The 24,349-nt window shown below is 38.9% G+C and overlaps 1 protein-coding gene and 2 long non-coding RNA genes across 3 annotated transcripts in view; all 3 read left to right on the top strand.

The window, feature by feature from the left end:
• LOC133048184 (keratin, type I cytoskeletal 9-like) overlaps positions 1 to 24,349 on the top strand; it is a 98,848-nt gene that overhangs the window by 905 nt on the left and 73,594 nt on the right. The window lies entirely within an intron of this gene.
• Positions 197 to 17,409, top strand: LOC133047990 (uncharacterized). Its single transcript, XR_009690931.1, has 4 exons — positions 197 to 10,156; positions 11,763 to 11,840; positions 16,138 to 16,199; positions 17,110 to 17,409. It is a non-coding gene; the product is annotated as an uncharacterized LOC133047990 (long non-coding RNA).
• Positions 19,993 to 24,349, top strand: part of LOC133047991 (uncharacterized) — a 32,720-nt gene continuing 28,363 nt past the window's right edge. Inside the window, exon 1 of the long non-coding RNA XR_009690933.1 lies at positions 19,993 to 20,201. This is a non-coding gene — a long non-coding RNA (uncharacterized LOC133047991). The remainder of the gene's footprint in view (positions 20,202 to 24,349) is intronic.

Here is a 24,349-nt window from a genome sequence, read left to right as displayed (position 1 = left end):
ATCTCGTGCCGCCGCGGCCTCGCGGGAGGCGGGGGCGGCGGACGCAGCCGGCCCTTCTCAGGTAACGCCGCGGCCTCGCGCGTGGCCCAGGGGCGGTGCGAGGGGCGGGGGCGCGCGAGCGCGGGCTTCGGCCTATAAAAGGGCCGCCCCGCCGCTCTCTCCCGGACGTGCGAGACGCCGGGCCCCCTCCTTCTCCGTCGCCGTTCTGCAGTGTCTGCACCCGGCCGCTTAATGAGATTTATTCACGCTCGGCTCTGCTCATCTTTGCCAGGGGTTGGCAGATCCAGTGCACAGGGATTTCCCACCGCGGTGTTTTTCTCCCGCCCCTGTGCTTCCCTCTCGCCGTAGCATATCCTTCCTTGGTTTCCTCCCGGGGCCTGCAGGCTGCGTCCCGGGCGCGCGCCTGGACATGTAAGGACTTGTCAGTTCCCAGTGACCTCCCTCCTCCCCTCCTTTCCCCGGCGGAATGTAGGATTGAGAGCCCTTCAGCGAAATTTTCGGCCAAAGATAAGGCCCGTGAAAGTCACCGCCATCAGATGTGGACTCCCAGTGTTATTCATTAATGGTTTGTGTGAGGGTTTACTAGCCTAAGGCCAGAAAGCAAAAGGGAAGGACCGTTAGACAAAACAACTTCATCCAAAAAGGAGGGGGTAAAAAACAGGGTAGTAGGCGATGCAGCTGAGTTGTCCATAATATTGGAACCGTTAGGTTTTTTGTCTGACTTGGGCACTAACACTGGGCGTGACCTTGGACAAATTGTTTTTTTTTTTCGGGGCCTCTGTTTGCTCATCTGTGAAACGAGAGTTTTCACGTAAAAATTTATAAGAGTTTCTTCCCAGCAAAATTATTTAAGCAGTAGACGGCAGAAACCGTGTTTCCAAGTTTGAAATATGCCACTGAATTAGGACTTTTGACAGTCATTTTCAGTCTACCCAAATTAGAGATCATTCTTTCATACATGTATTTCCAGGTGTATTTTAATGGTTAGTAGGTTGCTATATATTTGAAGTGTTGTGAGAGATCCTCATTTGGAAATACTGTGGTTCTCAAAGTAGGAAAACCAGAAGGCTCAAAGGGACAGAGCACTGATAAGCTGTCTATAAATTCCATGACATACAATGCTAATAAGAATCTGCTCCAGGGAATTCGAGACTGATTACCACATCAAATTAGCCTGCGTTTTCAACCTGAGAGCATGATTATAAACATAGGTAGCAAGATTTCTACTAATATACAGAAAATTACCTAGTATTTTAAAAAGAGGCAAAATCTCTTAAGTTGATTTTAAGTTTTAGAAGGCAATGGAAGTGATTTTAAAAAAGGACTACCATACAAAATGCACTTTCTGGAAAAATACCTTGTACAAACTGAATATCAAATGCACAGTACCAGTGATTCTCACAGTATTCTATGCCACTAGAGTGTTCTTTAAAATTTAATATTTGAAAAAAGATTTAATAGTTTGGCCCTTACTAAATCACATTTTTGAGGGATGGGACCTGGGAATCTGTATTGTTAGCAACTCCACCCACCACTGTCATGGTTCTTCGGTAATACAAAATCATGAGTGCCTGTACTATATTACAATCTAGTAAATCCATAATATTTATACTATTCCTAACTAGAAAAAGGTAAAAGTGTTCTTGCCTGGGAAATCCCATTGACAGAGGAACCTGGTGAGCTACAATCCATGGGTCACAAGAGTTGAACACAATTTAGTGACTAAACAATTACCAACCATCAAATTCACAGATTAGCTATTTCTAGAAAATGTTTTCTTTCCTCCTACCTCTTAAATCAACATTTACTTTAAGAAAAGGCAGTTGGAACCACCATTCAGATCCTTCTAGAACTCCAAAGAAGGAAAAGTTCACTCTTGAAGAGAAACATTTGCAGCATGAAATTAGGATATTGTGTCCAGTTGCATGTAATTAAATTAATGCTCAGATTGAAAACCTGACAATACTCCCCTAATTAATCACTGTCAAATGTGTTTTGTCAATATATTCTTCAGAGGTGAGAAAGAGCTCTGGACTCTTAAGTTAGAGAATGAAAAACCATCATTTGCTAGGTAAATGAGTTTGGAAAGATAACTGTTTTGGGGGGTTTCTTTCCTCATCTATTAAATGGAGAGTAATTCCTGTTTTAACTTTTATGGGATATTATGAGATAATGTATGTGAAAGTACCATCATAAACTTTGACATCCAGGCATTTAACTCGTCTGAAAACAGTAAAATCATTTGGAACTCTTACCGACATACAATATGAGAAATGCCAAAATTGAACGCTATACTCAATAACCTTAGAGCATCTATTTGAGGAGTTGTTACTGTTAAGTGACTGTTTGCCAAGTGATTTGAGATATAGTGAGAAAGCAGACACGGTTCCTGCTCTTAGAGATTTTACAGTCTAGCATCATAGAAATGTATTATAGTCATATCAATCAACATTGGATCATCTCTTCTAGTTCACTGACCTATGCTCATCATGTCATGCCTTTAGTAAAAGCCTGCTCAGCCGTTTATACCAATACTGTTCAATGTCTATTAGCATCCGCCTCTTAGCAGTTTATAATCTAGAACAGAAAACAATGGATACCATAATTTTTTGGCAGATATTATAAGACGGCTTACTCAACACTTATCCAACCCCCTTCTAGCTTGCTTTTCTGTACTTTAGAAGTTAGAAAATTTTAAAATACTGTTTCAACACTGCCTTGCAACTGGAGTACTGGCATGGATGAGTGGTGTGCTGGTAAGTCATTAAGGATGGCTGGAGGAGGGGAAAGACCCTGATTTCTAGTACTGACCAATTTTCATTGTGTGAATACTCCCAAGCTATCAAATTGGTTTCACTGAATGGGGAGTTAGTTGGAGAAGAAGCTGACGATTACCAGCTAGCTTCAGCCTTTCACTCCATGCGACCTAGTTTCCAGCAATCAAATGCGCCCATTCAAGACACAGACCTGAAAATGAGCAACACAGTGCCTCTACTGCACTCAGGGCAGTGGGATTTTCTGGCAAACACCATGGCAGAGGTGTCTGATTCTTGAGTGCCTGGGGAGGAGTTCTGGCATTTTGGGAGTCTTAGGTGCTGACTGGCAAGTGGTGCCATGGTGGGTTTCTGCTAGAATAGCAATGTGATGTGGGATGAATGTTCTTCCTGGTGCGGTTTTTTTCTGGATGTTGTTTCTAGCGATGTATTATCCAAGCCTGATTGTCTGGTCCTCTCAGAGATGTATGAGCTAAGTAGTATCCTTTAATCCCTTTCTGCTTAAACTAGCTCAGTCACAGTCAGCTACACAGTTTGTTGAGCCCAGAGCAAAATGAAAAATGTAGGGCCCCTGTTCACAAAGCAGGAAAAAAATTGCCATTACATGTACTGAAATATTAGGCTTTTTCTTTCTTTTGTCATGCTGTTTTTTTTTAATTTATGTTTTAATGTTATTCTGAGTATAGAAAAATTAGAATTTTAGATTATTAGCATGAATTTTACCATTTATCTTTAATTGTGCAGTGCCATTTATAGATGCAAATAGAAGAGCGTTTAACTCATACACGAAATCACCAAAACTACACAGTTCATGTTTTGTAGTTTATACATGCCACAAGGATGTATTTTGTGCTTTTCAAGCAGTGTAAATACTGCATACAACCAACTGAGCTATTTCTTTCCCTTCTTGGTATGAGCACAGCCTATCAACCTGAGTAAGGAAGGACTGAACTGAAAGGAACTATGGGTTGCCCTACCTATCCCCTTCCTTCTGTGTCATCATTTTCAGTGAAAATAGTCATACAGGAAAGTAACACACAACAAGAAAGGATACGATAGAGTTACTTGGTCACTTGTGTGTCTTAGGATGCTACTGTCTTCTTTCTATACCTGACACAAGTTCTGGTTGAAATGGAAAGCATTGCCTCTTAGAACTGTCAGTGCCTCCACTAAATCAGTCACTGATGTAACATGCTTGCCTTGTAGCCACTTTGTAACTCTCTGAGTTCCTGTACTGCTTAGGTTCATCATAATCCTTGGGAGGCATTATACTGATGTATGCAAACTGGGTATTAAGGGAAAAGACAAAGAGGTTGCCTCCTCTCCTTGCCTGTATGATCCATTGTACCACTGACTTCTTTTGTAAAACAGACATTCAGACATAAAAGTATGAAGATTTTCAGCATGGTAACGGCAGAGCGTGAAACCGAGCAGTGGGCCTGTGTGACCGCACAGTTTGCGCCCATGAAGCTGACCCGGAGCTCAATGTTTCTCAAGGGGGGTTCTCTGATATTTTGGATGAAACAATTCTTTATTGTGCAGGATATTTAACATCCCTGACCCCTGGGCACTACATTCCACTGTGATAAAAATGCCCCCATGTATTTCTAAATGCCCCCAAAGAGGGAGTTACTTCTCTCTACTGAACTCCTGGAGTGGACTCCGCTGTCTGCAGCTAGAAACCATGATCATTACAGATCTAGGAAAGGTCATGTGCAATTTTTGCTTTGGATTCTCAAGCAGAGCAAAATACAGAGTTGAGTTAAAAAGATTTCAAAATTCTCATACCTGGGAGAGCAGAATTATGGTAATCTTTTCTTTCCATTGTCAGAAAAATAATACCAGCGACCTTGGTGATGAAGCAAACATTTGGGAATGAAAATTTAAAGGGGACCAGTGAGTTTTATGTGTCACTTGCATATAAATGGTAGTTGATCTTTTCTAAGGGAAATTTCTACTCAGTCCTTCATACAGTGGCCTCTATGAAACCATGATGGAAAAGAAACTCATTTCCTCCCGGAAGGGATTTGGAAGACCTAAGTAAGTATGGCAAACTCTGGAGACAGTTGCCATCAACTGTTCGCTCTCAAAAAGACTTCATGCAGGTTTCCCCCAATTTATTCACAGCAGCCGTCTGGTTATAAGATAGGCATATAAATATGTATTGCCTGAACGATTAATAAAATATTTTTTTACTAAAAGAATGGAGTTTTATGTCTCTTCTTAAAAAACTGAACAACAGTAAAATTAATCATTGTGGTGAGAGCTGAATTTCTCTGTTCTTATGTTTTTAACCAGTTAATCTACTCAGTCACAGGGAGAAACAAAACTTTCCAAAAATAACTTTCAACTCTTCCACTTCCATAAATTAGCAGTAGTAGTTTTAAGGGAGAGACCAATGAGCCTATAAATTAAAGAAGATGTTTGAGAAACAAAAAGAAGCTTTCAGAATAGAGTAATATTAGAGCTGATGCTTGCGCTCTCTAGGACCCTCATTTAAATTACATATCCAGAACTAATATTGGGGCATTTCCAATGGATTATGCCTAGGCCAGAAGAAACCAAACCCATATAATGAGTAAGGTTAGTTTAAGTTCTCAGTTTAAATCAAAATACAAAATCTTAACAAGTAAGTGTCTGTAGACACTATCTCAGGGTAGTTTTCCCTGGCCCCAAAGTCCCCACTGCACTTAAATATTCATAGCTTAAATCACACTCCAGGAGAACTTCCACCAATAATTGTTGTTATTGACAGTGAACTCTCCTGGGTTTTGATCCTCATTTTACATCCCCATTCCAGGAGCCATGAAAGACTATTCACTGTCAGATGTGTAGATCACAGACCAACACTGTGTTTCCTTATTTCAGTAAAATGTCTCTCTAATCTTAAAGGTTTGAAATGCATAGGAAAGAAAATATGAAAAAACCATAAGATATAGGACATTCAATCCCACCCAAAGGCAGTTATGATTAACATTTTAGTCCATTTTTTCCCTAGAAAATTTTTCAATAAATACTTTACATAATGGAAATAATCTCTTGGGTTCTTTTTTCCCTCTACATTGAGGCAGAAACATTCCCCATGCAAATGACAATTCTTTGTATACACTATTCTAATGGATGAAGAATACACTGTGTCATGGACGTACAATAGCTTTCATTTTCCTATTGTTGGCCAGTAACAGAATGTTTCAAATTTTATGTTAAAAATATCACAGTGATTAGCTCCGTTTTGGATCCTACTCTTAACTTTGCCAGAACTTACTTTACTGTTTATTATTTGACAAGAGCATCAGTTCCCCATACATGCTATGTTCTTCCTCTCCAAAGAGGAGAGAGCTGTATATGATTTTCTTTCTGCCTGGTTTGTTCTTCCACTCTCCACCTCTTTTGCCTAGTTAGTTTACTCTTTAAATTTCAGGTCAAAGGTCACTTATGGAGGGCTTCCCAAACTCTGTATTTGATTATGTTTCTCTGTTACACACTCTAATTGTACTGTGTTTTGTTTTGTTTTTTCATGGCACTTACCTCTGGTTGCAGTAACCCATTCATTTGTATATTATTTAATTTTTGTTCACCCCCCCAACTAGAATACTATAGTCATTATCTGGATAAGCAGTGATATATATAATGCTGTTATAAACACAGGCCAATTAATGTGACCTCATGCGTATCACTGATAAAATGGGTTAAAGCTTGAGGTTGAAGTTAGTCCAAAAATACTTAGGTGCCAGTTATTATGCTAGGTGCTAGGAATATAGAAGTGAAAGTGACGGGCATGATTTCAGCCTTCATTCTTATAGTCTAGTGCAGGGTTTGGGAATTTTTTCCTATAAAGGGACAGATAAATTTTAGGCTTTTCAGGCCGTATGGTCTCTACAAACTACTCAACTTTGCCACAGAAACACAAAAACAATCATGAATCACACATATATGGAAGAGTGAATTCCAATAAAACTGTATTTAAAAAACAGGCAGTGGGGCTGGATTTGATCCGTGAGCTATTGTTTACTGACCCCTGGTCTAGTGGAAAAGACAGCTATTAAACAGATCATTTGAGATGACCAAATACTTCAAAAGAACAGGGTGCCATTCTCACATGGCAAAGCTGTCCAGCTTAGTCAAGAGAGAAGAATAAAGACTTTCTTGAGGAATATGACTCAAGTTAATATTTAAGGAGGAAGAGGAGTTATCTGGGTAAAAGTAAGGGTAACAATAGGGACCTTCCTGTGTCAGTACATGCTTAAAAATAGAAGCAAGATTTTTCATAGATTGTAATGACACAAGTTTAGCTGTTTTCTCTTGGTCACCTGTATTAAGCATGTATTTTACCCCTTCCAAGCATTTTGTATTGTTTTAACTTTTTGTTAACTTCTGGTTGATATGTATAAAGTCCTATGTTAGATGCCAAGGGTGATTCAAAAAATGTAAGACCTAGCTCTGTGCTAAAGTATTATGTAATTGACCAATAAATTGTAAGTTTCTTGACATTTTGACATTTCATTTTTTTCCTTGCACAGTATCACACATATGGCTGGTACTGCAGAAATAATTTTCCCCTGCCCTCTGCCTTGCACCATTTGCTGACAAAATGGTGTCCAATATAGCCACTTCTGTATTACTTGGACAAAACTTGCTGCTCTCTGAAGCAGACAATATTCTGAAGTCATCAGTAACAGTAATTTCAGCTTGTTGAAGGTGGGGGTTGTTTGTATAAAGGTCAGCCTGTCAGTAAATAACATGCCAACCTGTTCCTTCAAGATCGTAAGAAACCTTTGTATGTGTGTTTTTATATCTTTAAAAAAAAAATTTTTAAAGAGTAGTGGGAAACTGTACCCAGTGGTCTCACCAGATGTTTTCAAACCAGAACTAGGGCAGTTGAGTTGTAATTTGTTTTTAAAACATTTATTTCCACAAATTTATGACAGCAGGGAACTGAGGTGTTTTTTTGTTTTTGTTTTTGTTTTTTTTTGTTTTTTTTTTTTGCCTAAACTAGCAAGTAATTTCATTTTTCATTGGACTTTAGCAGACCTAGCCTTAGGATGAAAATATGGGACTTCCCAGATGATCCACTGAGACTCTACTCTCCCGATGCAGGGCCCTGGGTTCGATTCCTGGTTGGGGAACCAGATCCCACGTGCCAGCTAAGATCAAAGACCACGCATGCTGCTGCTAACACTTAGCACAACCAAATATTTTTTAAAATGTGAAGCAGAGGTTCTTGCCAAGTTTAAAAAGTACAGCAAAGATTAGTCTTAAGAATGAGGGCAAACATTACTCATTTTTCTTAAGCTGCTGCTTCTGCATTAATGTGAACTGTTCTTAAACTGGAAACTTACATAAATAAGGGAGAAAGATACCTTTCTAGAATACCCAGTCCCCTGTACTAAGCATATCCAAGGTCTTTCAAAACTTAATTTATTAATGACCATGACACTTGGCTACATCTTCCTGTTTATCTACATTCCTGCCCTCATCCTGAGTACATGCATCACCCAAAGAGACAGCTTCCTAGCACCAGCCTCAGAGTTCCTTGATGTGATCTTCAGCCTCTTGCTTCTGTTGCCACATCGAGAATCTGGTCATATACCCACTGTGTTTCACCTCTGGGAAAACACCAGTTTAACCAGGTGTCTGCTCCCAGGTTGCTGAGTGCCCCCAGAGAGAAAAAAATAACTGCTGTGCATATTGGCAGTTCAGTTCAGTCGCTCAGTCATGTCTGACTCTGCGATCCCATGGACTGCAGCACACCAGGCTTCCCTGTCAGTCATCAACTCCCAGAGCTTGTTCAAACTCATGTCCATCGAGTTGGTGATGTCATCCAACCATCTCATCCTCTGTCGTCCCCTTCTCCTCCTGCCTTCAATCTTTCCCAGCATCAGGGTCTTTTCCAGTCAGTTCTTCGTATCAGGTGGCCAAAGTATTGGAGTTTCAGCTTCAGCATCAGTCCTTCCAATGAATATTTAGGACTGATTTCCTTTAGGATTGACTGGTTTGATCTTGCGATCCAAGGGACTCTCAAGAGTCTTCTCCAGCACCACAATTCAAAAGCGTCAGTTCTTCGGTGCTCAGCCTTCTTTATATGTTCAACTCTCACATCCATACATGACTACTGAAGAAACCATAGCTTTGACTAGACAGACTTTTGTCAGTGCAATAAATTCACCTTTGTTGGTAACGCTAAATTGTTAGTTTGTCGGTAACACTAAATTCAGGACCTCCAATCCCGGCTGGATCATTCTCTATCCATACTATTGGGAAGAGAAAGTTTTCTTTATAATGTATTAGACTTTACTCATCTGAACTGCATGCTTCATAAACCAAGATACAATGTTATAAAATTCTTTGTATACCCAAAAGTAGTATTAGGCTGAATCATTTCAATTACATTAACCTCTCTCTGATTCTCTAATTTAGCTTTTGTGCTCACTTTCCTGTTTTATGTTATATCAATAGTTTGGGGTCTTGTCTATCCAATAAGGTAAATTTTTAATGTTTTTAAAATTAATATTTGAATAGTCAAAAAGAACAGTCTCAAACATTATGGAATGAAATGATAATGGAAGGGAAATCACTACTACGATACTTAGCCTTTTAGAGGCAAATCCAACTAGTCTCCAGTTGTAACTTGGGGCCAGAGGCCTACGGCTCAGCTCACTTGATTCATTTCATTCTTACCTTTCCCAGCTTCCCCTTTCCATCATTTCTGATCCCACAGATCGCTAAGAACACACTTCCTTTCCCCCCTGAAGTAGCAGGGAAAGCAGTGCTGCATGGATGGACAACAGCAGTGTGTATGTTTGTACATGTTTATTGAGTGGCAGCATAGTTAAGAATTCACACTCTACAGCCCAGCTTCCCTGGGTCCCTGCTCTGTGATTTTGGGTGGATTACTTTCTGTACCTCAGTTCTCCCATCCATGATACACAGATGATAATACTAAGTTCCTACCTCACAGAGCGGTTGTGAGGATTGAATGGTTGTTTTAGTTACTAAGTTGTATCCGATTGTTTTGCAACCCCATAGATGGAGCCCACCAAGCCCCTTTGTCCATGGGATTTTCCAGGCAAGAATACTGGAGTGGGTTGCTCTGCCTTTCTCCGGGGGAATCTTCCTGACCCAGGCATTGAACCTGTGTCTCTTACATTGGCAGAAGGTTGAATTATGTGCTTTAAATGAGTTAATACCTTAGAACTGGTAAGCACCCAGTAACTGTAAGCTATTATTCATAACTTAGAATAATAAATTATTATTCATTGGGAGGACTGATGCTGAAGCTGAAGCTCCAATACTTTGGCCACCTGATGTGAAGAGCCAACTCACAGGAAAAAACCTTGATGTTGGGAAAGATGGAGGGCAGGAAGAGAAGAGGGCGACAGAGGGTAAGATGTTTGGATGGCATCTCTGACTCAGTGGACATGTTTGAGCAGACTCAGGGAGATAGTGAAGGACAGGGAAGCCTGGCGTGCTGCAGTCCATAGGGTCACAAAGAGTCGGACACAACTGAACAACTACACAACAACAGTATTATTAGTAATAATTACAGCTTCTTTATTACCTGAAATATACTTCATTAAGAAATGATGGAAAGGGGAAGCTGGGAAAGGCAAGAATCAAATGACTCAAGTGAGCTGAACCTTAGGGCTCTGGTCCAGAGTTATAACAACTAGAGACTACTTGGATTTGCCTAAAATAGTATTCATTAAGAAGAGAATGATGATGAAAGCTGGGAGCTATTAAAATTCCATTGATTGAACATAACAAGTAGAGTTTTAGAATTGCAAAAGACCCATGAAATGGTTTAGTCCATTGGTTCTTAACCCAGTAATATGTGTCCGGATCACCCATGAAGTGTTGTAAAGTCACACTTACCCAGACTCTCCCTTCCCACATCTACCAAGTCAGAAATACCAAGTTCTAATGCCTCTTCCTCTAAAGAACCGTTAAGCTAATTCAGGTCTTTAGATTTTATAATGAGGAAATTGAGATTTAGAATAAGTAACTTGCCTAAAACCCCAAAGAGTATGTGGGATCCAGATCACCTAGCTCCTTGGTAAGTCATCTTCCTATTCTTCTACGTTGCTTGCCAAATACTGACTTTTAAAGAAATTAATATGGGAGCTTATCCTTGTCTCAGTAATATCAGAAAAAATAATATAGGTTTTAAAAGTATACTTTTTCAGCATTTAATTCAAAACAAAATTTATTTTACAATTCATGCCAAGGACTACTGCATGTTTACAATAGAATTTAAAGTGAATTTTGCTGTGCATTTCATGTGGACATTAGTTTTTGCCACAGTGCTTGCTGCTAATTAGTATAAGAAAACACTGTGTGTGGCAGAGAGCTGCTCAACTCAACCGCACAGACTGACAGGCAAACCAAACAAATGTTTGATAAGGAAAGGTAGCTGTAGGCATTAAACTCTTTAGAGCTCTCAATAATAAAATAGGCATTTCTGGTAAATTAGGATTTTTTTGTTTTATGTTAAAAATTTTTTAAAAACCTTTGTGAAATATTCTTGGAATTTTCCAGGCTGTGAACAGTCAATGTAGGAAAATCAGTGGTTATCAGGGTCGTGTTTTTCAGTGGTTAAGTCATGTCCAATTCTTTGTGATCCAATGGGCAGCAGCACACCAGGCTTCCTTGCCTGTCACTTATTAGGTACCATTTTCTTACTGTAGCTTTACTAATTGGTAGATTAAAAATCTAAAAAATATAGCAAAAATTTTTTTCTGAATTTACGTATTTGGTATTGAGTACTATGATATTATATCTCTTAAAGGTGTTTTTCTCTACCCAGTAATATAAAGGAAAAAAATACATTAGAACTTGTATGTAATCTTGTGCAAAACTATCAAATAAATTAAGGAAACAAGGCAGAAGCAAGAAAATGGAGCTCAAATTAAATCTCTCAAAGCAAATTGCTTTATATTTTACTATGTTTGCAATTATAAATTTATTTCCATGTATGTATTTCTTTGCTAGAAATGATAAATGGCTGCCAGCCCAACTTCTGATTCTTAAGCCACTCCATTCTACCAACAAACCACTCCTTTTGATTTGGTAAGTGCGATGCATAAGCCCCTAAAGAACTCTACTATCCCAGACCCCCATCCACTTATTATGAACCTGTTATTGTTTCTACTTTGCTTTGCCTTACTCCATACCGTTTGCTCTCCACATTGTCTCAGGTTTGGCCTTTGGATCTTTTTAATTGATGTTTGTGTTTGGCCTCCTGGCATCTGACTACAACCTGGTCATCTTTGGTTTTAGACTCACCTCCTAGTTCTGAGCACCAAGACTTATATCCCTTGATTCCAGCAGTTCAGGAATTCCGATGCAGCCACTGACTGCTTTCTATAAGGGATCAGTCCCAAACACTAGCCCCATATTATACACATCCACTTGTGCAACAGATTATAATCACCACTACTATGTGTAAGGCACTAGAGTAGTTTCTGGGAAATACAGAAAATTAAGTAGTAATAGAAAACTTCTTAATGCTCTTGAAATCCGGTAAAACAGATAATACAAGCTTATAATGAAGTTTAAGATAGTATGTGTTCAACTCTTTTTTGTGTGTGTGTGTGTTCAACTCTTATGAAGTATTTATACAAACAAGACATTAGTTTTAAAAAGTTCCAAATAGAAAGATCCTTAACTCGGGAGTTAACAGGTATGTGGTACAAGAGGGCATGACCAAAAGAACCTGAAATGTGAGTCATGGATTAGAAAAGATTAGGAACACTGACTTCTCAGGTGGTGCTAGTGGTAAAGAACCTCCCTGCAAATACAGGAGGCATAGGAGACCCAGGTTTGATCCCTGGGTTGGGAAGATCCCTGGGAGAAGGGCATGGCAACACACTCCATGTTCTTGCCTAGAGAATCCCATGGACGGAGTAGCCTGGTGGGTTACAGTCCTTGGGGTCACAAGTAATCAGACAACTGAAGCAACTTGGCACGCACACACACACTGACAAATGCTAACTAGACTTTGAAGGTGGGGTAGGGTAGAGTATACGCCATGGGACAAACACATTTCAAAAAGTGGAACCAAACCAATAAGAGCAGAGAAGGTTTTATTGAAAAAACCTTGTTTGTCTAGACAAGGTTAACAGTATAAGTAACAAGTGGAAGAAAGCCTAGAAAAGTTGGTTGAAACCAGATTATGGAAGGCTTTGGAATACTGAGGGGTTTACAGTTGGCAAGCATGTTTTGGGGAGTCTGATCGTTTTGAGCAGAAAATGATGATCGGTTTGATTTAGCATTGCTATACAGGAAGGATTTGGTAGTAAGGAGATAGGCAGAGACTACAGACCAGGAAGTCAGTTAGGAGGCTAACACATATACTAACCTAAAGTAAGGAGGGCCTGGAGATGATTTCATTAAGTGCCTGTTTTTAATCCGGTGCTGGTAATACAGCTGAGGGCTAGGTCCTTGTCTTTAGTCTCATGAGATATTGATCTCTTAAAGGCTCCTAGAGGGGTCTCAATGCAGACCTTTGGGACCACTTCTGATCCTTGCTAGGGAGTTAGATCCTCATTTTACAACAGAACGTATTCCCTACCTTCTAAAACTACTTTTCCATTTTATGAGTCTGCTGAGGCAAAAGTATCCCAACCACTTGCACATAAAGAGAAGTAACTTATTACTTAAAACAAGATAAGACAGGAACACTACACCAGACAAGGCAAAGAAGAAAATGACATGTCTTAGATAACTGAAGATGATGTGAAGATGAGGAGAATGAACTGGAGGTTAGATTAGGGGCAAGAAAGCCAGTTAAGAGGTTGTTGTAGTAATCCACCTGCTTGATTATGAGGGTCTAAACTAAGACAGTAAGAAAGAAAAGGAATTCTTCTGTGGCTACTTCCACCATAATCCTTTCTATTGCTGCCCTGGTGCAACTCAGGGTTGGGTAAAGGACTCTCATTTGGAATGAATCTTGAGCAGAGAGACTTAAGAACACAAGAAACATTGTTTACTTCTTCTGACTTAGAGGTAATGTTTCTACTGTCAAGTAGGCTCTTTTCTTGTTCCTGTCTTATTTGGAACACGGTTTACCAGCCTTCACATTGATTCTGTGAACTCCCTAATAAATTCTTGTTTTGCTATAGTTAGCCCAAATTGGTTCCAAGGGCTTACAATAAAAAAACCTCTAATTGACACTGTATGTGACCTTTGATGCACCTGTGGATAACCATGTGGAGACTGTTAGTTAGAAATATGAAACTAAAAGAGTGGTTTTCAAAGTGCTGTATCAGCATTACCTAAGAACTTTTAGAAATGTAAATTCTCAGGCCCCACCCCAGACTAACTGAATATGAAAATTGAGGAACAGGGCCCTGGCAATCTGAATATCAGTAAGTCCTCTGGGTGATTCTAATGCATACTGTAGTTTGAAAACCAATTGAACTACAGCTTAGATGGGAGTTTGGGGGTGGAGATAAAGGTGTGAGTCAAATCAATGGCAGTTGCTTTGGGGGGAAATGAATAAACTCCGAGAAGACTGTAAGAGAAGATAAACCCCTACAGTGGATGAAACAGTTGAAGAAGTTGATAGTAGTGCAGTCCAAGAGCGGGGGATTTTAACGGAGGTGTCAGGTGCTATATAGAGGCCTGACTGATTGGACAGACCATTAAGAGGTTTTGGTGTCAATTGAGAGAAAAGTGGTACAGATAACAAAAATAAGTAGTGAGAGAACAAAGGTAAAAAAGAAAAAAAATACAGGATACTTTTTGCAGTAGGTTAGGAGTGCAAGAAAGCAAGTTGGGATAGATGTCTCAAGTTAGCTATTGCTGAATAACAAACATTCTAAAACACAGTGGCTTAAGACAGTAATTATTATAGCTCAAGTGTCTGAGGGTTGGCTGATCTCTGCTGGGCTTGCTCATACATCTGAAAGCCTATTGGGGGCTTTTCCTATAGGCTGGGCTCTATTTCACATATCTGTCATCCTCCTGGGACTCTGACTTGCCTAAGCGTGTCTTTCTCATGGAGATGGAAGAGGAGTTTTGTTTTTGACTTTTTTTTCATTGTAGTATTTTTAAAATTATAGTATAGTTGGTGTGCAATATTATGTAAATTACAGGTGAACAATATAGTGATTCACATTTTAAAAGGCTATACTCATTTATAATTATAAAATATTAGCTGTGTGTCCTGTGTTGTACAATATATCCTTGTAGCTTATTTTATATAGAATAGTTTGTACCTCTTAATTCCTGACCCCTATATTGCTCCTCCCCCACTCTCTCCCCACTGTTAACCACTAGTTCTCTATATCTGTAAGTCTGCTTTTTTTTTACCAAATTCACTAGCTTCTTGTGTTTTTTAGAGTCCACGTATAAGTGATATACAGTATTTTTCTCTGACTTATTTCATTTAGCATAAAGTCCATCCATTTTGCTGCAAATGGCAAAATTTTCATCCTTTTTTATGACTGAGTAGTATTCCATCATACATAGGTACCACATCTTCTTTATCCATTCATCTGTTGATGGACATTTAGATTGCTTCCATGTCTTGGCAGTTATGCTGCTGTGAACTTTGGGGTGCACGTATCTTTTCAAATTAGTATTGTTTTTCTTCAGATTTTTTTTTTTTTTTTTTTCTTTTTTCTTATCTGGAAGATGAGTCTTAAGAGGGCAAGCAGAAATGTACAAGGCTTCTTGAGGTCTATATTCCAAACTCACACACTGGCACTTTTGCCTCATTGTATTGGCCATCTTATGTGACCAGGCCCAGAGTCCAGGCTTGGGAAATAGAAACCACCTCTCTAGAGAAATTGCAAAGTGATGTGATAAAGGCATGGGTTCACACAGGGGTGAAGAATTGGGACCATTAATACCATAGTAGGAATGACAGGAGCATGCGCGAAAGTACAGATGAAGGAATATGTAGGATGAAGAAGAAAGTGAACTAAGGAGAAAGATCAATACCGTGGGTCAGAGAATTAACCTTTGAAAAAAAGGAAGAATACTTCTGGGAATTTGAATTAGATTTAGCAAATTAAATTCAAGATGCCCAGTAAAATTTAAACTTCAGGTAAACAATAGACAAGTTTTTAGTATTAACTATGTTCTATACAATATTTGGCTGGAGAAGGAAATGGCAACCCACTCCAGTATTCTTGCCTGGGAAATCCCATGGACAGAGGAGCCTGACAGGCTACAGTCCATAGGGTTGCAAAGATCCGGACATGACTGAGCACTCATGGCATGGCATACAATATTTGATAGGCTCTCGGTACATAGTTTGCTATTTTTATTAGTTTAAATACCATTTAAATATTTCTGTAATGTGGTATTTGGGACACATTTACCCTAAAATATGTTTCCTTATTTATTTGAAATTCAGATAACTCCTGGCAACCTGCATTTTGACAACCCTACTTTGGATGAATTTTCAATAAAGCCATGGTAAGATAATCTGCAAAGGGCTAGATGGGTGCATTGGGGGATTTAATCCTGGAAGAAGTTTGGAACAGCTGCTATGGACACTGTACAGTGTCAGTGAAAGGACTGCTGAGCAGTCGTGAGGCCCACTTACTGACCAACAGCAGGACTTTTTCTCAGGTCAGCAGCAATGCTTTGAAAAGCAGTGGTAGCAACCGAGATCGCCAGTGCAGGCGGCCGCCTTGGTGCCTGTGTAGGAGAGGCCTGGGAGGGGTTTGGGGCACAGCTGAAATGTCTAGGGGTCCAGGTTGTTCATAGAAGCCGGTGAGACCAGAAGGTGAATTGGGAGGCAGAAGATGAAAATGGTTCAGAGAAGTGGAAGTTCACAGTGCAGAAACAGAATTTACAGTCTTAGAAGAATAGCTCTGTGATAATGGGGTTAAAAATCCAATTACATGAGGCAGAACTGGAGCTAAATTAAAAGCAGGAGCTCTGGAGACAAGATACCTAGCTTTGCATTCCAGGTGTGTGATCTTGGTCAAACAATTAAATTCCCTGTGACTTAGATTTTTTGTGTGTGGTAAAACATGAATAATAATGGTTCTCGCCTCATAGGGTTACTGTGAGGATTAAGTGAAATAAACTGCACATAGAACAGTATGCCTTGGTGTTTGCTATCTTTTTATGATTTTACATACCATTTACATGTATCTATAATCAATAAATGTGAATAGAGACTGTTATTTGGAAGACAAGTGGCAAGTATACATTCTGCCTTCACTAACAAATGCCGTGTCTAGAGAATACACAGTTAGCCACCTGTTGAAGTTGGAGCTCACGCAGCCTTTACCACTTAAATTTACTTTTCTTTACTGTTACTACAAGAAAATAATTACCCTGCTCAAGTCATGTCTGTCTGCTCATCTCCCCCTAGGTGACCATGCTTGGGGATTTTCATAGTTTGAGTAATTCCCCGGAGCTCTGCCACCCAGCAAGTTAGAGGACAAGATTCCTCCCTGGGGATTGTAGTTCTTGGAATGTCAGCAGCTTGTTTTCATGAGGTCTGCACCCTGACCTGGCCTCCTGTTAGGAGCTGTCGTGTTGGTGGTTTATGTTGTTTTTAGTTGTTTCTTCCATCTTATACAGTTATTTGTATATAAGGATTTTTGAAAAGTAAATGTCTTATGGGACTGTTTTGCGTCTACAAAGAAAAATTAAAACTGTTTCAAAGTAATTACTTGTGTTTTTTATGTTTCTCTTTAAAAATAAATGAAAGTATTAATTGATATTGCCTGGAAAGAAAATGAAGACCAGAGAAATGGCTATGCTCTTGGTGTTTTAAAATAAGGTAATATTATTCTCTGTTTGAATGGAGCCTTCTAAGGAATTACCACAGTCTCATACACAATCGACTTAAATGCATTCTTTATCTTTAAAAGGAAGCAGAATAGGATCATTGAATAAATCACACGTGTTCACAGCCTTGTCTGGTGTAATCATATACTACGCAAACACATTACTCTCCAGCCAGGGGGTAAGGGGACATTTGAAGCAGGGCTTGCCCTTGCAGAGACCTTTTTTTGTTTAAAGAATAGTGCAGTGAAAGACCACACAGTAGAAGATAACAGAAAATATCTTCCATGCCGTCCTCCACCTTTATAATTTCTCGTTCTCCTTTGTTCTCTAAGGACATCTGTGGTAATGATTATTCTGTGTAACTCATAGGTACATAGAAGGCATATCATATTTCATTTAATTTTGTCTCCTATAATTATTGCTCTCTTTTACATCATGCTATTGTAGGTTTTTAAAACACTTTGTAAAAGATATGAAAGATATTATCAGACATTTATTAGTTGGCTGTGGATATCTAAAGAGTGTATGTTTTAACTCTGAATTTAGTAAAGTTACATTTTAAGAAGTCTAGCAGACTTTTATCAGGCTACATCTTAAAGAGGTATATATACTGAAAGATGAATTTCATTTTCCTTTTTTTGCATCAATTCCAATGAATTTTTTTTCTTTTTTACTTAGACATTTAAAAGACATTCTCAATTATGAAAAACAGTGATAAGACATTTTGGAGGTTTTAAAATAGGTCCATTATTTCAAATGTTTTAACATTTTGATAGCTGCTTTGCTGTCTATATTATGGAGGAAATTCAGAATTTAAGTTTTTACTTCTGTTTAGGGGTTCTTATATCACCTCCCAATTTTGCCCTAGGTTGATCCCTTGGAGATTTTTTAAATTTATGTTTGAAAGGGTCTTTTTTTTTTTAATGAATGCAGTAATTTTTATTTGAAAATTTTTCCAACAAGTTTTATTTTTATTGTGGAAAATGTCAGACATATGCAAAAGTAAAGCAAGTTATGTCTGAGCTTTAAGTGAGATGTCAGTATAGGGACTATGTTAATGCAGCATGTTCAGGGACTCAAGAAATTTTTGTGGCTTACCGCATGCTTGAAAGAATTTGTATAAATCAAAATTTTTAAATTGTTCAATCATTTCCCCATCTATAACAGATTGTATTTCAAATATTTGTTGGTTGTTAGCCAATTTTGGGACCTACAGATGTGTTTCTCATAGAAACAATCTTAAAATGGCTATTAGCTTTTCAGCCTAGCTCTCATTAATTTATCTAGTTCATAGTTAAGGGAAGCCCACACATCACTTTTAACATCATTTCAGTGAGAAAATACTTCTCTTACAGACGAAGTCCTGGGGAACACCACCCCCCTCATCTTCCCTTCCTCTAAGTATGGATGTAGAGAAGGAGAGAGTCAGGCCCTCCTGTAATGAAGATTCATATCCATGATGGGTCTTCAACAAAAGGAGCGGGAACTCAGAGGACCCTAGGAGTGTGGGGTGGGGGACGGGAGTGCACTCTGTACATTCCATTCTGAAATTATTTACTGTTTCCGTTGCTAAGTGGAGTTTGTTTTTGTGCTTTTTTTTTAAAGGACTTTTTATTAAAAAAGAAAGCTTCGCAAATACTCTATTGTATCTAAAGTTCATTTTACAGGCTTTTTCAAAGGAAAGCTTCTGGTTATTTTCTTCTTTAAGTTTCTGGCATAGAGGGAAACTATTTTCATTGGCTGAGATATGCCTAAGACAACATGAGAAGATTCTTGACTACTAAAACGTAAAACTGGAGTATAAACATGGATACTAAACTGTAGATAAGCTAAAATCAGGTTGTTGGAATAATGTTTATAGTGAACATACAAGTAATATTAACCTTTTAGAGTGTCTGGGAATGACAAATGAAAGCAGGAAGATGAGCTCCAATGCTTTTGTCATGCCAACTTGTCCTCTCACTCTTCCAAACTGACCTTACATTCCTCCTCTTCCAGGCTGTTATCCCAGCAGCTCTGTAGGCCCCTATCTTACATCCCCTGTAGATAATGTGCATGCTGGTGAGTGACTTGAGGGCAGGCCCCTAACACTAGTGAGCCTCATTGTCCCAGAGGGCGTAATGCCAGTATCCTTATATACAGAGACGCACATGTACTTTGTGATGAGTCTGATGAAGGCCCCACAGATGATGTACCACAACTTCAGTCCATGTTCCCAGTAGGTGAAGAGGGTCCTACAGAGGGACCCTGTACGGAATATTTGGTATTGAATATTTTCCATATGTTACTGTGTTAGTTCTCACAGTAACTGAAAGATGGAGGAGTTCTCATTTTACAGATGAGGAAATTATCGAAAAACTAGTTAGAGATGGAGCCAGTGAGTAGTGAAACTGAATTCAAACTGCTCTGAGGGGACTGAACGCACAAATTCCTTATTTGAACTTGCCCACTCCCTAGCGGCACAGATGGTAAAGAATCTGCCTGCAACGCAGGAGACCCAGGTTCAATCCCTGGGTCAGGAAGATCCCCAGGAGAAGGGAATGGCTACCCACTCCGGTATTCTTGCCTAGAGAATTCCGTGAACAGAGGATCCTGGAGGGCTGGAGTCTGTACGGTTGCTAAGAGTTGGACACGACTGAGCAAAGAGTTGGACACGACCTGAAGTCTCAGGTAAACGCCTTGCAACTTTCAGTAGGTTCCTGCAGCTAGAAACACAGTCACCTGTAACCCAGATGAGGAAATTCTGGAGCTTGATGTTAAGACAGGGCTCCAGAAGAACCCTTCAACTGTGCATACTGGTGGTGCTGAGAGTGCCAAAGGACAGGTTCCCCTGCCAACCAGCATGACAGCAAAATCTGCATGAAGATAGTAAAGAGGAAAAGGAATCAAATCCAAGGAACTAGAGTTGTCAGGTGATGACACAAAGGCGCCTCTAGACTCACAGACATTTCTTCTGCATTAATGAATAACTTCTCCAGTAACTTCAAAGATACCTACTTCTGGGGACTTCCCTGGCAGTCCAGTGGTTCAGATTTCACGTTCAATCCCTGGCAGAGGAGCTGAACTCCCTCATGCCTCACTGCTAAAGAGCCAGAACAAAAACAGCAAAAGCAGTATTGTAACAAATTCAAGGACTGAAAATGGTCCACCTCAAAAAACATTTTTTAAAAAAGATACCATACTTCTAGATCTCTGAATTCCTAACCACTGATGGAGAGTCCAAATTTTAAGATATCAGGCTCAGAAACTCCCAGAAATAGCTTAGGACAGTTCTCAAAGTGTGTTCCTAGGAACAGCAGTGTTACCCTCACCTGGGAACTTGTTAAAAATGCAAATTAATGAGCCCATCCCAGACATACTAAATCAAAGTGGGGTCCAGGAATCTGAGCTTTAACAAGATTCTGATCTTGGTGTGCACCAAGGTTTGAAAACCACGGCCTAGGAAGGTGAAGGATTATCCAGATCCTCCACATTAACCTAGAGTTAATAGCAACAGCTGCCTGAGGCTAGCATCTGCCTTCCCTCCTCCCTCCAGCCTCTAACCAGTGCTGTGGTTAGAGTTAGTTGACTCTGTCAACCAAGATGACTACCCAGTTGGTCATTTTTTTCCTTGAAAACTCCAAGGAAAATTTTGGGTAGGTAGCAGATGGTCAGTAATAACTGAATTGAAATCTTAAAACTCATTGTTTATGATAGGGAGGGGAATTGGAAATAACTTAAATGTCTATTAATAGAGGTTTGATTAAAAACAAATTCTATGAAGACTGGGACCAACACTGATCACCACTGCGTTCACTATATTCTCATTGCCTAATATAGAGTAAGTGTTCAATATTTATTGGTTGAATAAATGAGTGAATATATATTCATATATATTCAAATTTTGAAGTAGAGTGTAGCCAGTTGAAAAGTTTTCTGAAAGCAGTCTCACTCCCACATACCTAAAAACTAAAAAATCAATGTTTATAGCAACTTTATGCATAATTGCCCAAAGCTGGAAACAACTCAAATGTCTTTCACCTGGTGAATGGATCAAGGGGACTGCATTTGGGATATTAGTGGAGGGGACTTCATTTTATATGTTATTGTTTTGAATTATTTATAAGAATTTATTTATTACCTAATTAAGCAATAAACAACATTTTAGAGACTGGAAGGATAAACACCCAAAATGTCAATAGTAGTTATCCTTGATGGAATGACAAGTGATTTTTTTTTTTCTTATTTGTATTTTCTAATTTTTCTATATAAACAGGTTATGCTTTTATAACTGGAAAAAATGTTACTTTAAGAATGGGGAGAGGGACACCCAGGAAGCATAACACATGAAAAAATTTATATGAATTAGAAATGTGAGGACTTCCCTGGTGGTCCAGAGCAAGGGGCGTGGGTTTGATCCATTTTGGGGGAGCTAAGATCTCTCATGCCACATGATGCAGCCAAAAAAAAAAAGGAAATGTGAAAGTTATAAAAATATCTAAAGCATAGTTTCACTGGAAAAAGAATTTGGATACTCCCTCCTCAAATTTGATATCCATACAAATTACCTGGAGTACCTGTTAAGTTCAGATTCTGATTCCAAGGATTTGCATTTCTCACAAGCTCCTGGTCCTTAGAGCCCTTGAATATCAGGCTATAACACTGTGTTGTCAAAAAAACAGCCACTGACCAGCCACACATGCACTTGAAATGTGTCGAGTCCAAACTGAGGTGTACAAGTGTAAATTACACCTCAGATTTTGAGGACTTAACACACGCACCAAAAACTTAAAACATCTTAATTATATCAATTACATGTTGAAATGATACTTTTGGACATATGATGTTAAGTAATATATTAAAATTAATTTCACCTGTTTCTTTTTACTGTTTTAATGTGGCTACCAGAATATTTTAAATTACATTTGTGGTTTGTAATTTTTGGCTCGTATTATATTTTTATTGGACAGCACTGATCTAGAATAACTATTAACAAGATGTTCCTTCACTCTGGGTCTTAAATCACTACCATAATTCAGGAAAATTATTAAAACCTCATTAATGATCAAATTGGCAACTTTTGTATATTATTCATTAAGTTAACATCCTTAGGATTTCTTAAAATCTTTAGGTAGAGGCTGAGACAAATAGAAATTGTAGAATTTTAGGTCAGGAAAGAAACTTGAGGTCATCAAGTTCAAACCCCTTATCTTATGGAATTATTTATCAATTAGACAAAGATGTGTTCAGTACTTAGTATCTGTGAGTATTACATGATGGGCAAGCAATTAAGGTGAACACCTACTCTTGAAGCTAAGGATGATGGTAATGGGCTGTACCGGCACCCATGAGACATGTGGATAGAGTGTTTCTCAGACACAGAGGTAGAGGTAGAGGTAGACTCCAGCACAGATTTTCCTGAGGAAGATCTAACAAACTCTACACAAAGAGGGCTTACTTGGTCTGGCCCCAAGTTTCCCCAGCTTTTACAGTTTCTGTTTGCTATCAGTGATGCAAATAAGGCTTTAGGATTAGCTGTATATTTAAATAATCCATATAAGGCCATGTCTTCCCTTCTCTTTTACACAAAATAGATACACTCTTTATCAGAAAGCAAGGAAATTTAAACCTGAGAAACTTTGGAAGTTTGAACACAGTTGATGGTAGCAGAATGAAATTTGGAGTATAGCACAGCCAACCTTCAATTATATGTGCAAATGAGGGACAGGAACTGCTGAGATGATGAAAAGCTATGAATAAAACAAGAAGCTCAGTTCAGCAGTTATTTTTTAAAACTTATTTATCAGGAATATCTTATATCAGGGCATTATGACTGAAATTTGTTCTTCTTTGTTACATTTCCTTTCTGTGAGGGAATGAAAAGATAAATTTAGGATAAACAATAAAGCATTTCATGGAGTTACGAAAATTCTCATTACTTCAAGTGGTAGCATGGGCTGAAAATATGACTCGCCCTTTACAATTTTTTTTAAGTTAAAATCTGGTTCCCCCTCCCTTAATATTTCAACCATTAATAATGTAGTGTTTCTTTAAATCGGGTGGCTTTGGTATGCATTCTTAACCTGTAGAGAAGCAGCTTCAGAGGGCAAGCTTCCCTCGTGACATGCACAGACCCAAAGGCCCTCGTGATCACGGGCTGAATCTAATCTGAACATCTGTATTACTCATTTTCAACCAATATTTTTTAAGTTGCCTGTCTGGAAAAAGTCAAACCTACCTGAGGATGCCTGGATGGGCCTTGCCCAAGACTGAAAAACTGCCTAAAGCTATTCAAAACCAAAGCTGAACTAAGCAGAATAAATAGTTCTACCTTAGGAATTGTAACTACTTGCCCCTGTCTTTATCTTGAAGAGTAATTGGAATAAGATTTGCAGAAATGTTTGCTTAGGAACCAGCAAGGTAATTTGGTTAATTTGGCCTCATTCATACCAAAAAAAAAAAAAAAATACTGTTTTGAGTCTCATTGGCTTTTAAATTCCTAATTTTTTTTTTTTTTAATCTTATTCCCAAACTTGAGCAGTAATTATTGTAAGTGGCCTTATACTATCAGTTGTGTCCGACTCTTTGCAACCCCGTGGGCTGTAGCTCACCGGGTTCCTCTGTCCTTGAAATTCTCCAGGCAAGAATACTGGAGTGGGTTGCCATTCCCTTCTCCAGGGGACCTTCCCAACCCCGGGACTGAACCCAGCTCTCCTGCATTTCAGAATTCTTTACCATCTGAGCCACCAGGGAAGTCCCAGAAGGGACCTAATTTTCTTAAATGATAATCTACCATCCCCCCACATACAGAGGAAAACCCATTACAACATCGTTTAAAA

This window comes from Dama dama, chromosome 28, assembly GCF_033118175.1.
Source record: "Dama dama isolate Ldn47 chromosome 28, ASM3311817v1, whole genome shotgun sequence".
Lineage (NCBI taxonomy): Eukaryota > Metazoa > Chordata > Mammalia > Artiodactyla > Cervidae > Dama > Dama dama.
This window is presented reverse-complemented; position numbering and strand designations above follow the sequence as displayed.